This window comes from Muntiacus reevesi, chromosome 6 (assembly GCF_963930625.1).
Source record: "Muntiacus reevesi chromosome 6, mMunRee1.1, whole genome shotgun sequence".
NCBI classification, from domain to species: Eukaryota; Metazoa; Chordata; class Mammalia; order Artiodactyla; family Cervidae; genus Muntiacus; species Muntiacus reevesi.
This window is the reverse complement of record NC_089254.1, coordinates 48,839,603-48,853,328: the sequence shown is the minus strand read 5'-3', so window position 1 is coordinate 48,853,328 and position 13,726 is coordinate 48,839,603.

Here is a 13,726-nt window from a genome sequence, read left to right as displayed (position 1 = left end):
CCACCCAATGGACATGAGTTTGAGCAAGTTCCAGGAATTGGTGATGGACAGGGAAGCCTGGCATGCTGCAGTCCATGGGATCATGAAGAGTTGGACACGACTGAGTGACTGAACTGAACTGATTGGTAGCCATTAGCATGATTTGTTATCTTCTAGTTTTGTAATTTCAAGAGACAGAAGAAAGAAATAAAACATGCCCACGTGTGCCTGCCCTTACTAAATGTCTTCAGTTCAGTTCAGTTCAGTTTGGTCGCTGTCGTGTCCGATTCTTTGTGACCCCATGGACTGCAGCACGCCAGGCCTCCCTGTCCATCACCAACTCGTGGAGTTCATCCAAACCCATGTCCATTGAGCCGGTGATGCCATCCAACCATTTCATCCTCTGTCATCCCCTTCTCCTCTTGCCCTCAATCTCTCCCAGAATCAGGGTCTTTTCAAATAAGTCAGCTCTTCACATCCGGTGGCCAAAGTATTGGAGTTTCAGCTTCAGCATCAGTCCTTTCAATGAATATTCAGGACTAATTTCCTTTAGGGTGGACTGGTTGGATCTCCTTGCAGTCCAAGGGACTCTCAAGAGTCTCCTCCAACACCACAGTTCAAAAGCATCAATTCTTCTGCACTCAGCTTTCTTTATAGTCCAACTCTCACATCCATACATGACCACTGGAAAAACCATAGCCTTGACTAGATGGACTTTTGTTGGCAAAGTAATGTCTCTGCTTTTTAATATGCTGTCTAAGTTGGTTGTAACTTTCCTTCCAAGGCGTAAGCGTCTAAATGTCTTAGCAACTTGGAATTTCGGCATCAGCACAGTTTAGTGCACAGGATAGAACTATACTCTTCTTTCGGTCATAGCTACCTGACAATTAGCACAGTCTATTTTATTTATTCACTCATAAAGCCCTATTCATCTGCAGTAAAACATAAAGCTATTTTTGAATTCTAAATATAGGCCTTCAAGTGTACAGTTTATTTTTATTAGATACTCTTTAAAAGCAATTCTTTCCACCTCCTCAGGGCACCTATGAATATTTGCAAGAAACAGTACTCAAGTCACTCAGCAAGGTAAATCATTACCTTATGGAATTAAGCAAAAGAAAATTATTAAGGTGTTTGGAAAGAGATTATTATCTCTTTCCTCCCACTCCTGCAAGATGCAAATTCTAGGATGCAAGCTCCAGAAGAGCAGAGATCTTTGTGTTGTTCACCAAATGTAGCCCACTGACCTACAACAATGACCAGCATTCAGTCATCCTTCGTGATGAATGAGTGAAGAAACTGGACAGAAGGCAGTGCAACTGCATACTGTGGAGACAACAGTCTATAACGGACTGTTGTTTGAAATGTAATAGACTATTTCATCCATAGAACTGAATATATCCTATGGTAACTTATGAACTATGCAGAATTATTCCTGGAAGCATTTTCACAAACCTGCACATGTTGTATAGCTCAGTTTCACGCCATACTTATCCCTTTGCTGAATTGCGCCTGTATTTCTACCTGTATGCCCTTTCTACAAGTCCACCCAGAGCTTCAGGCCTGATCCAAAGGCTATTCCCTCCAGAAATGCCTGCAAACTAATCTCTTTCCTTTTTTGAATTTTTATAGCATGTGATTTGTACTTGTCTTAAAAGATTCATCCTATTATAGTTATTTTGGGAAGATTTTAATGAACTATGACTCTATTTACCATCAGACCTGAAGCAACAACAACAAAAGAGACAAAACATATGAAACAACAATTTTCAAGATCTAAGAACTCAAGGCAATAACGGGCAGTGATCCCTCAATGGTTGAAAAACAAATGACCCCAGTCTGTGACCTTCAGAAAGCACAGAAGGAAGACCAGTCCAGAGCCTGGCAGACCTCCTGAATTGAGGTGTCATTGCTGAGAGTCTGGGGAGGCCAGGATAGCTAAGTGCCACAGGGAGGAGTGGTAGAGAGGAGAGACCTACACAGAAAGAAAACCCTGGAGATCCGCAGAGGGGTCCCTGCAAATACTCAGCCGAGTACTGCGCAGTGCATGTGTGGGGAGCGGAGCAGCCTAGACTAAGCATTAGAGAAACCAGCACTCAAGCTGACATGAGGCTAGGATACTGCCTATTCCCCTCAGCCAAACTGGAGAACCACATAATTTACAGAACTTGGCTAGACTACTCACCAGAGTCCTTCTTCAGTACTGGGGAATAACTAGCTCTCAACTAAACACAGCTCTGGTCCCATTGAACAAATGTTAGAATCAAGACCCTAAAGGGTCAAGTTGTTTTTAAATAGCTTAACTGTATCCCAGAACAAACCTTAAGAACACAATTAAAAGTAAATTCACAATGTCTGGCATCCAGTGAAAACTTATGAGGCATGCAAAGAAGCAGGAAAAATGACCCATAATGAGGATTTAAATCAATCATTAAAACACCAGAGACTGACTCTTATGTTAGAGGAGCAGACAAGGACTTTAAAACAGTTGTTTTAACTGTACCCCATATGAAAAGGCAAATTAAAGACACAGAAGATTTGATAAAGAGCAGACTCAAGCTTTTAGGAATGGAAACTGTATTGTCTAGAATGAAAAATACACTGAATTTGCACTCAGTGGACTTGAAAGCATAGCAGTAGAAAATACCCAAAACGGAGCTAAAGTGAGAAAAAGTAACAGAGCCTCAGTGAGCTATGGAATCACTTCAAATGGTCAAAAGAGAGAAGAGAGAGGGATCAATAGCAATATTTGAGGAAGTAATGGCCAAACATATTCCAAATTTGATGAAAACTGTAAACCTATAGATAAAAAAATCTCAATGAACCCTATACCTAAGAAACATGAAGAAAATTACACCAGAGCACCTTGTAACCAAGTTACTTAAAATCAGAGATAAAGAGAAAAATTTAAAAGCAGCCAAAGAAAAGACAGTGTAAAGTATGGTAAAAACAAAGATAAGGATGACATTCGGTTTCTCATTAAAAGCAGTGCAGTGAGAAGTTAGTAGAGAAACATCTTTAAAATACTGAAAGAAAAGTCTATCAACCTGTGATTCTATATCCAGTGCAAACATCTTTCAGAAATGAAGAAAAAATAATAATTTTTTTCAGATGTAAAAAGTCAAAGCAATTTATCACAAGCCAGCATGCATTACAAGAAATGTTAAAGGACTTTCTTCAGGATACCAGTTGAATATGTATATCTATACAAAGGAATGAATACCACTGGAAGTGAAGGCTACATGGATCAACACACAAGGATTTGGGGGTTTTACCCTATTATTTAACTCTCTTTATTATTATTATTTTTTATTTAACTCTCTTTAAAAGATAGTTGACTATTTAAGCAAAAATGATGTAGTGTGGTGGGTTTACCATGACAAATTTATAACATACATGAAGTGAAATATGTGAGTAGCATTAATACAGAAGAAAAATATGTACTATTCTAAGATTCCTATATTTTATAAATGTCTTTGTACCAGTAGTATTTTTCCTGTTAGAGTATGATCCCTTTATCTTTGGATCCTAATTATTTGTCTTTCAAGATTATGTGGTATAAAATAAGCTACCATACAGTGAATTGTCCTTTGCAGACAAGATTCCTCAACTCCTGTTTGTCTTCTAGGTGAGTGAATGGCAGGGAGAAGAGCTGACTACATGAAAGATGGGGGCTTTGCTTGTCTGAGGAGAATTACTGGGAAGGCTGTTTTCAATAAGCCCATCTTCGAGCCAGTGAACACACTTGTTTGCTTATCTGGGTCTGCTACTTACCCTTAGGCTAAACTGCATTACCAACGATTCTGGCAAACCCCAAATCTAAAACTGTGGAAATAAGAAAAATATCAGACAGAAGTCATTAAAGAAAAAAAAAATTAGCTAACTCATAAGGACCCCTATAACCAGCTCCTCAGGAAGAAAGAGGAAACTAACACTTACCCACATCCAGAAGTCACACAGAAGAACTCACTTAATCCTATGAGTGATGCATTGTTCCAGCTTGACAGATGAAATAATGGGGATTCAGAAAAGTAAAGTACCTTGTCCAAGATTACATAAAGGATAGAGTTTTACCTCCTTAAATAATCCTTGTACCTTTTAGATAAGATGAAAAACCAAAAGCAATATTTTAAAGTGAGGTTTTCTAAATTTTACCCAAAAGTCTATTATGTGTAATTACTTCAACTGGCTTATATATTCCTTTATAAAGTAAAAGTGAAACTATAAGATCTTTAGAAATGTTTAGAAATTCTCGAATTTTATACATACTTTTTTTAAAGCAACTTAGTAATATCATGAAGACAGTTACCATATTCAAGAAAGGCAAAATATTTTTTGAAGGCAGAAGTTCTCTTAAAAGGAAAACTCAAAGGAAATATCAGGATTAATGGAATGAAAATGATTAAACAGTAAATAGTATTATCTGTGATGTAGAAATACATCATATTTCTTTCCTAATTTGAAATGCTCTATGATTGCTAATGACTTGAAGAGCTTTTTAAAGGACCAATGTTAAAAAAAATCTAAACTGACTTTTGGTTAGAATAACCTAATTTCTTTTGTAGCCATAAGGTGAAACCAAGCATAATAGCTCTTTTTATTCATCTTTTTTTTTTTAATTGAAGTATAGTTGCTTTACAATGCTGTATTAATTTCTGCTATATAGCAGAGTGATCAGTTATACATATATATACACACATATGTGTGTATATACATTATTTTTAATATTCTTTTCTATTATGGTTTATCATAGGATATTGAATATACTTTCCTGTGCTATACAGTAGCATTTTGTTGTTTAAATAGCTCTATATTGTAAACAAATTTCACATCTTCAGACTGTTGTTCACCATTCAAAAAGGAGAACAAGAGTCTGCAGGGTGAATGTAATGGAGGTTGGATGGTGGCTGCCCCCTCCCTCCGCCAAAAGATATGTTCACATTAAATTCCTAGAACCTGCGGGTATTAAGTTATTTGGGAAAATAGTCTTTGCAGATAAAATTAAGATAAAGATCTCAAACTGCGGAGATCATCTTGAGTTAACTGAGTATATCCTAAACCCAGTAACACATAAGCTCGTAGGACAAAGGCAAAGGGTATTTAGCACAGACAAAACAGAAGGCAGAGGAGAAGACAATGAAAAGATGGAGAAGAGATGGAGTTACGCTGCCACAAACCAACGAGAGCTAACGGGAGCTGGAAAAGGCAAGAAAAGATTCTCCACTAGAGCCTTCAGAAAGAGCAGAGCCCTACTGATGCCTGATTTCAGGCTTCTGGCCACGAGAACTGTCAGAGGGCAGTTCTGTGTTGGTTTAAACCCACAAAGTTTGTGGTCATTTCTTGCAGCAGCCTGAGAAAATTAATACACATAGGGTGTAGTTTAACCAGTAAAACTTGTTTCTGTGGAAGGTTGCTTCTCAGAGGGAGTTTTATTGACTCTTTCCTAGCCAGTGAATAAGTGCAAACTCTTGAGAATAAAATGTGATTTCCAAGGGATGAGGTGTCTTTTGATGATGAAGAGTTAAGTACTGCCTGCAGTGCACAGTGACTTAAGTTTGCAAATTTTGGAATTTATCTAATGGACTGATGGAAAGTGTTGTTCTCTAAGCATTAAATTATTTTCTATTACAGTTCATGAGAAATTTAGGATGGAAACGTGTTCCTCTTATCAAGTTCACAGTCAGATTTCCCCAGTTTCCCCCCACAATGTCTGTTACATAACTTTGAGTAAATAAATGCAAATGAAAATCTAGTGACGATGAAATTTAGGGAACTATCTGACCAGTAATACTCCTTATGCCACAGATAAGGTTTATTTGAATCACAGGGCAGAACTCATAATGTATGTTGTACAATCATTTTAAACCATGCTAGAAAGTTAAAACTATGGTCATTTAGGATTTCATACAGTCAGGATGAGAGAAGTTTTTATGAACTGCTTTTGAAGAGAAACTGGGCAGCACATATCAAGGAACATATTCTTAACTTTGACCACTGAATCCACCTCTGAATATCTATTCCAATAAAATAACCCTACATTAAAAAATTAAAAGTTATAAATGCAGTGATATTCACTATGGAATTATTCAAAATAGCAAAATATGAGTAAGTTTAGTCATGGAATGGTTTAAAGACCTTGTCATATGGATTATCATGCAATCATTAAAAATATGCTTTTTGAAGACTAATAACATAGAGAAATTTTTTAATAATAATATGTAAGAGTATGCAACAATAAACTTAGAAGCTCATTAGAACAATGTAAACAGTATGCATGGAAAAACTAAATGAAGGAAGTATGCTAAAAAGCTTACTAACAGAAGGTGTATAAGGTCATGATTCTTCATTATTTTTGTCTAATTTTCTTAATTTCTGGATGTCACAGTTATTGTTCTGGCTCAAGTTGACCAAAGCCAGTTTGAGCATGTGCACTGGATTTTTTTAGTTGTTGATATCAATCGCTATGAATAGTCACATGTAAGCCACAAGTCTTCCCCATCTCCTTTCCTTATAGTTTCAACATCCTTGCTACCAGGTAGTATCTTAAGATGAAAGGAGGAAGTTAATATATTTTTTTTAACTGTTGGCCAAAATTTGGAAACCATTTCTCTACACCTACATATTTATGTACTAAATTCCATGTTACTTCTACTTTATCATGATTCAGATCCCACTATAGCTGCTGAATATCTGGATTTGGAGTTTCATTTACTTCAGGTTTATCCATCTATAATTTCTTGGAATTCAGGTGTCTTGTGAACTAGACTTAAATGACAATCTTAATTTGCAGAGTAGAGAATAGACAGTTTCTCAAATTTGTGTCTTTCCAGTGTATTTTTATTAAACTTTGCCTATTGCTGTTATTTGTTTTCCAGCCTTAGTAAACAAGAACACAGATGAATAAAAAGTTAGCCAAAAGAAACAGTAAGGTAAAGATTTTTTTGGGTTGACTGCTTGTTTTTTTTTTTTTTTTAATGTATACATGCTCTTAGCTATGATTTTTTTCATTGCAAGTGAATAATATACACATATATTTATTTATTCTTACTTTGTATGCTGGAATTAAACTTATCAGCATATAATAAGGTTCTTTAATGTGTTAGACTCCCAAGATATGCTGATGCCTGAAGACACTGAGAAGCATCATTTTATTTTATAGCTTTGATGTCTGGTATCTTTTAATAGCACTTGGAAGAGTAACTTTTTCAGTTGACATAAATTTTGTTTACATGTAAATGAATCAGTAGGAGAGCAGATTTTGAGAAAAGACAAGAGAAGAAAATGAAGGCAGCTGAGGAAGAGAGAAGGCCTGCTAGGAGGTGTGGAAAATAAACATCCTTCTACCTCCCAGTTTGCCTGGGGTAGGCCCTGCATCTTAGAATCTCATGACTTGAAAGAAAACTCAGAGGTCATTTCGCCCAGCTGTGACTGAGGGGGTTCCCAGGACATAGGACTTTCAGTTTTAAAACTGGGAAAGTCCCAGCAAACCTTGTGCAACCTCCCACCTTCAGCAAGGATCCCTTCCTACATGACAAACAAAAGCTATCGTTGTTCCCACTTTACAGATGAGGCTGCTGTCAGCCAAACATGTGGTGATCTCAGTGATGGGAAGCCAGCTAACTGCTCTGTTAAAGGCTTCCTCCTCAAACAGAAGTATTTTACCATCATTAACATGCCTTGGTATTTTCTTATATGAAAATCACACAACACTTACATTTCTAAAGTCTAGAAAACCAACTTGAGATGTCAAAAATCAAGTAACCCTAGCCCCTCACTCTTCAGCTCAATATACATAATGGTTTAAATTCAATTTAGCATTCAAGGTCTGTGTTAGACTCTGGAGGGTATCTGATTAAAAAAAGAGAAAGACTGATGAATAAGACTATAAAGAATACTTGGTTAAATGTATCTAAACATGATAGCCCAAGATAAGAGCTTCTGTTGAAATAAAAGTGTGATATGTATATACGAGAAATCCAAATACAGATAATTAAGTCTAGGCCAGGTCAAGTTATTTCCTACAGTGTGTCCAATCAGTCACACTTGACAAGTTAATTCAGATTGGTTTAATTATTTGTACATCATTACTTCAAAGGGTGAATGACAAACTTTGATCAAAGAGAAAAAATTATACTATGAAAATAATATTATAAAGATAACTTCGAAGGGGAGGAAAAACTCAAGGGAAGCCACAGTTTACATTATAACCCATATTCATTAACTGTCATTATTAATGAGGAGATAAATCCTGTTATAATTAAATATGTATAAAGTGCTAAATTTAGCAACTGTGCAATAGCAATGCAACTCAGAATAAAAGGGATGCCTGGAATAAAAGGGAAGCCTGGAATAATTTTTTCAAGACAAAGAAGAGAGCTTAGAATTAATATTAGAAATACAATTAATTTCTCTGGAGCAGTCAAGTGCATTACTTAATATCAGCCTGAAATGTGCTTTTAGATAAAAATAGTCTGAATTTTCTTTCCCCTCTTTTTAGATTAGGTTTCTACACAGGCCAAATACACCAGATGATTGTGAAATTTTCACTTTAATTTGCATGCCTTAGTTTCATATTAGAAATGAGAACAAAATGCAATGTAACTGACAAAGTGTAAGGGAATACCTCTTGGTTAAAAAATGGAATTAGTTATCAAAAATTAAAGAATAAATGCTCTGTGTCAGTAAAAATAAATTTAAGCTGATTCCATGACTATCACATTTTTCTTAATTCTACCAGTAATTCTATAACATTAGTTTAACCCAATTTCTAGATTTTTCTGAATGCAACAGATTGTTTAACTGAAGAGTCAGTTGCTTTGGAGGTTTATGCATGAACTTGAAATTTGAAGTCAAAATCACAAAATAACATGCCATGCACTTAGCCAATAAAGAGCATATTATTTTTGTACTTCTCTAGAAATTATTTTCTATGATGGCTGTCACTAATTCTGGGTATTTTTGAAAACCTGTAACTTTTAGCAAAGAGATGTGTAGATGTGATGCTGGTTCCTGAAATTCTAGCCAATCAGGGGCAAAAAATATGCAGTTTCAAGATAAAATAATAAAATTGGGATAACCAATGATATTTTACATATAAAAAATTTCAAACAATGGATTTTAATTTTGATTAAAAGTGTTATTTTAAAAAAAAAACCCTTTTGAGTTTGAATATTAAGATTAAAAAGAAAATAAATTGCTATTATTTCTGCACTATTTAAAGTGCAACTGAAAAACCAGTCCATCTTATAGTATCTTCCCAAGAGTAAAAATATTGAGTAGCATTGTAAAGAATAGAGTATTAAGATAAATAAGAAGTAGGAGTGTAATGTACAACATGATAATTATAATTAACACTCCTGTATATTATATACAAAAGTTGTTAAGAAAATAAATCCTAAGAATTATCATCACACACAATTTTTTTTTCCATTTCTTTTTTTTTTTTTTCTTTGAGGGGCCACCCACTAGTCTGTCTACCACAGGACATTTTATACCATCTGGATCTTTCCCAGTCTACCTCCCCAAGACTTGGACCACCATTACCACACTCAGATAACACTCACAGGTACCTGATTTTGAGGTTAGTCCTGGGTTAGAAAGTCAGGAGAGAGGTTGTCACGGAGAGCTCCAAGGATAAGAACAGCAAGAGGCAGGAAAGAACATAGAACAATTGAGGAGGACATATAAAAAGAAAGATAGGAAGGGTACCCAGGTCAGAAGATGAAGCATGGGGAGAAACAAATTTAATTCCAGCCAGGAAAGACAAACATATGGTTGGCGTAACATTTACCTCATGTTGATTTTCTCAGGGGATGGGGGGACTCTGAAAAATGAGGGCTGTAAAACTAGGGGGATTCCCGGGACTTCAGTTCCAAGTCAGTACTATTAGTATTTAATTGTCTATCATTTTTGTAGTCTATAAATGATAGCATACACTCATAGGATATGGTTCTAGGTTTTCTTTTAAGTTTATTTTTAATTGGAAGATATTTGCTTTACAATGTTATGTTGGTTTCTGTCGTACAATGATGTGAATCAGCCATAAGTGTTAAGTGTTAGTCGCTCAGTCGTGCCCGATTCTTTGCGACCCCATGAACTGCAGTCCACCAGGCTCCTGTGTCCATGAGATTTTCCAGGCAAGGATACTGGAGTGGGTTGCCATTTCCTTCTCCATTTTTTCCATTTCTTTAATTTTGTATCTATATGAAATGATGGATGTTCACTAAACCTTATGATAGCCATTTCAAGATGTATGTAAGTCAAATCATTATGCTATACTCCTTAAACTTATATAGTGCTTTTATGTCAGCTATATCTTAATTAAAACTGGAATAAAAGTAGAAAAGTAAAAATAGTCAGACTAAATAGAGTAGGTAATGTTACCTCTTATGATTGGTTAGTCTAGGAAACAAAGGATCAGACAACTTCAGAGGATTCCTTAATGTATGTTTCTATTTTATTTTTCTTGACTATATCTCTCTCAGAATTTTTTTTTTTTTTTTTTTTTTGGAATATCAGTTATCTTTTCCTGGTCTCCTCTCCTGATTATATTTCAACAGTGTAAAGGAGTAAACTCCAGGAGATGGTGAGGGACAAGGAAGCCTGGCGTGCTGCAGTGCATGAGACTTGACAACTGAACAACAACAAAGAAGACTGTATTGGTTCTCTACTTCTTTCCAAAGAAATTTTATTTTCTGTTTTTCTTTGAAAAGAGGGAACCATTCTCCACTGGCTACAGTAGGTTTTTAAGGTGAAGATAGGAATAGATTGTCTTCAGTTTCTTTATATAAGACTGTGTTCTATTTTGCATTCTTGTTATCGGAATTATTCTGTATATCAACAAAACTTATCTTATTAAAAGAGCTTCCCTGATAGCTCAGTTGGTAAAGAATCCACCTGCAATGCAGGAGACCCGGTTCCATTTCTGGGTTGAGAAGATCCGCTGGAGAAAGGATAGGCTACCCACTCCAGTATTCTTGGGCTTCCCTTGTGGCTCAGCTGGTAAAGAATCCACCTGCAATATGGGAGACCTGGGTTCGATCCCTGGGTCAGGAAGATCCCCTGGAGAGGGGAAAGGCTACCCACTCCAGTATTCTGGCCTGGAGAATTCCATGGACTATAGTGTATGGGTCACAAAGGGTCAGACACGATTGAGCGACTTTCACTTTCACGCTCTTTAAAATAAGCTTGATTTTTAGAATAAATCAGGAAGGTTAAGGAATGTCATTGAGTATTGACATGTCTGTAAAAGGTTTTACATCAGTCAGTTCAATTCGGTCACTCAGTCATGTTCAACTCTTTGGGACCCCGTGGACTGCAGCATGCCAGGCTTCCCTGTACATCACCACTGAAAGATGAACTTTTCAGGTCGATAGGTGCCCAATATACTACTGGAAATCAGTGGAGAAATAGCTCCTGAAAGAATGAAGAGACGAGTCAAAGCAAAAACAACATCCAGTTGTGGATGTGATGGGTGATGGAAGCAAAGTCTGATGCTGTAAACAGCAATGTTGCATAGGAACCTGGAATGTCAGCTCCATGAATCAAGGCAAATTGGAAGTGGTCAAACAGGAGGTTTTGCATAGAAAGTAATATATCTTTTTTAAGGGTGCAGGAGGAGAAGGGGATGACAGAGGATGAGATGGCTGGATGGCATCACCGACTCGATGGGCATGGGTTTGGGTAGACTCCGGGTGTTGGTGATAGACAGGGAGGCCTGGCATGCTGCAATTCATGGGGTCGCAAAGAGTCAGACACAACTGAGTGACTGAACTGAACTGAACAAAAAGTAAATGTGATTGTAATTCATCACATAATATCTAAGTCTAGTCATTGTGAACTTTTCACTGTAAGATAATCATGTGTGTGTATATCAATTTTATGGAAGTGCATCCTTCCTTAAATATGCAGTATTACATCTCAGGGAGAACTGGAGAATTCTTTTTCAACCGTACAAGGATTATTGAAATTTTATCTCTTCAGTACTCTGTGAGAAATTACATTGTCTTTAAAGGTAGAAATGGCAAATTCCCTCTAAGTCCGTAAGTCTGTTCGACGGTCTCTCAAAACTAAACTAGGCTGAATTTGCATTTACTCAGTTCTAGGTAAATAGCTAAGTAAGGATATCCACTTAGGATGATATTCATGAATATAGAATACTGACTAATTCATAAATTCAACCAATGAACATGGGTGAGATCAGAAGTTATTTCTTGCATTTAAACCTCAGATAAACTCTGAAAATCATTTACAAAAATATATTAAACTTATAGCAAAGCATAAAATTATGACAGCCAACATATGCATATATATTTCCAAACCACTTACAAAACAATACAAGAAGCAACAAAGAAGTAATTTTAAAAAAAAACTTTCTATTTGTTATTGTTATAGCCAATTATCAAACAATTTTATGATAGTTTCAGGTGAACTGGGAAGGGACATGGTCATACACACGTTTGTATCCATTCTCCTCCACAACTCCCCTCCTGTCCAGGCAGCCATATAACATTGAGCAGAGTTCCATGTTCTATACAGTAGGTTCTTGTCTACTATCCAGCTTACACATAGCAGGGTGTACATGTCCATCCCAAACTCCCCAACTCTCCCTTCCCCCAACCCCCCCACCTGAACCCCTAAAACCATAAATTGATTCTCCAAGTCTGTGAGTCGCTGTTTTGTAAGTTCATTTGTATCATTTCTCTTTAGATTCCACATATAAGCAACATCATACAATATTTCTCCTTCTAACAGAGAAGTAATTTTAAGTTCTTCCTTAACTTGGTTTCTTGGTTTCCTTTCCTTGGTTTCTCACTCAATTCAGATAGTTTAACAAAAATGTAAACCAATTTAAAGGAATTTAGTAATATGTTGTTATGGCATAATTCCCATAAATGGTCATTTAAATCCTATTATATAATCCACAGGTGGTTACACCTTCAGAAACAAACTTTCAAGGAAGCTCACCGTATGGTGGAAGACCAAATCTTAACTCTCATCCCTGAAGTAAATCCAAGTATAGTAGTCTTTGTAAGATTTGGAATTTCTTTTGATGTAATTGATTTTTTATTCCTTCATACAATATTCTGTAAATATTAATATTTATTGAGCAGGTACTGTGTGCCAGATACAGCACTATTTGTACTAAGAGGTAAAGAGGTCTAAAATAAAACAACAAATTACTTAACTCTAAAGGCCTCAGTTTGCAAACAGAAAGGAAAGACATCAACTAGGCTTTGTGCTAAGCACTTCTGGTAGGCATCTCATCAGGACATATGTAACAGGGGGCTTTGCATGTGACTCAGTGGTAAAGAATCCTTTTGCCAAGCAGCAGATGTGGGTTTGATCCCTGGGTGGGGAAGATCCCTTGGAGAAGGAAATGGCAACCCACTCCAGTACTCTTGCCTGGGAAATCCCATGGACAGAGAAGAGGAACCTGGTAGGCTACAGTCCATGAGGTTGCAAAGAGTTGAATACAACTTAGCAACTACAGGACAACAAATGTTACAGATACACAGTATAGCCCTTTGTGCAGGTGAAGAAAGTGACTCAGGGAAAGTTACTAACTTGCACCCTATTGTTGGGTTGTAATTGGCAGGACCAGGAGTAAAGCCTGTCATTGCAGGGCTTTAAGCCTGTGCTTTTAGAGCCCACGATAAGCTTTGTGGTGCTGCAAACTCAGGGAAGAGAGAACTCTAGGGTGGGGTGAGAGCTGGTGTCACACAGGAGGTAATATTTTAAGTGCATC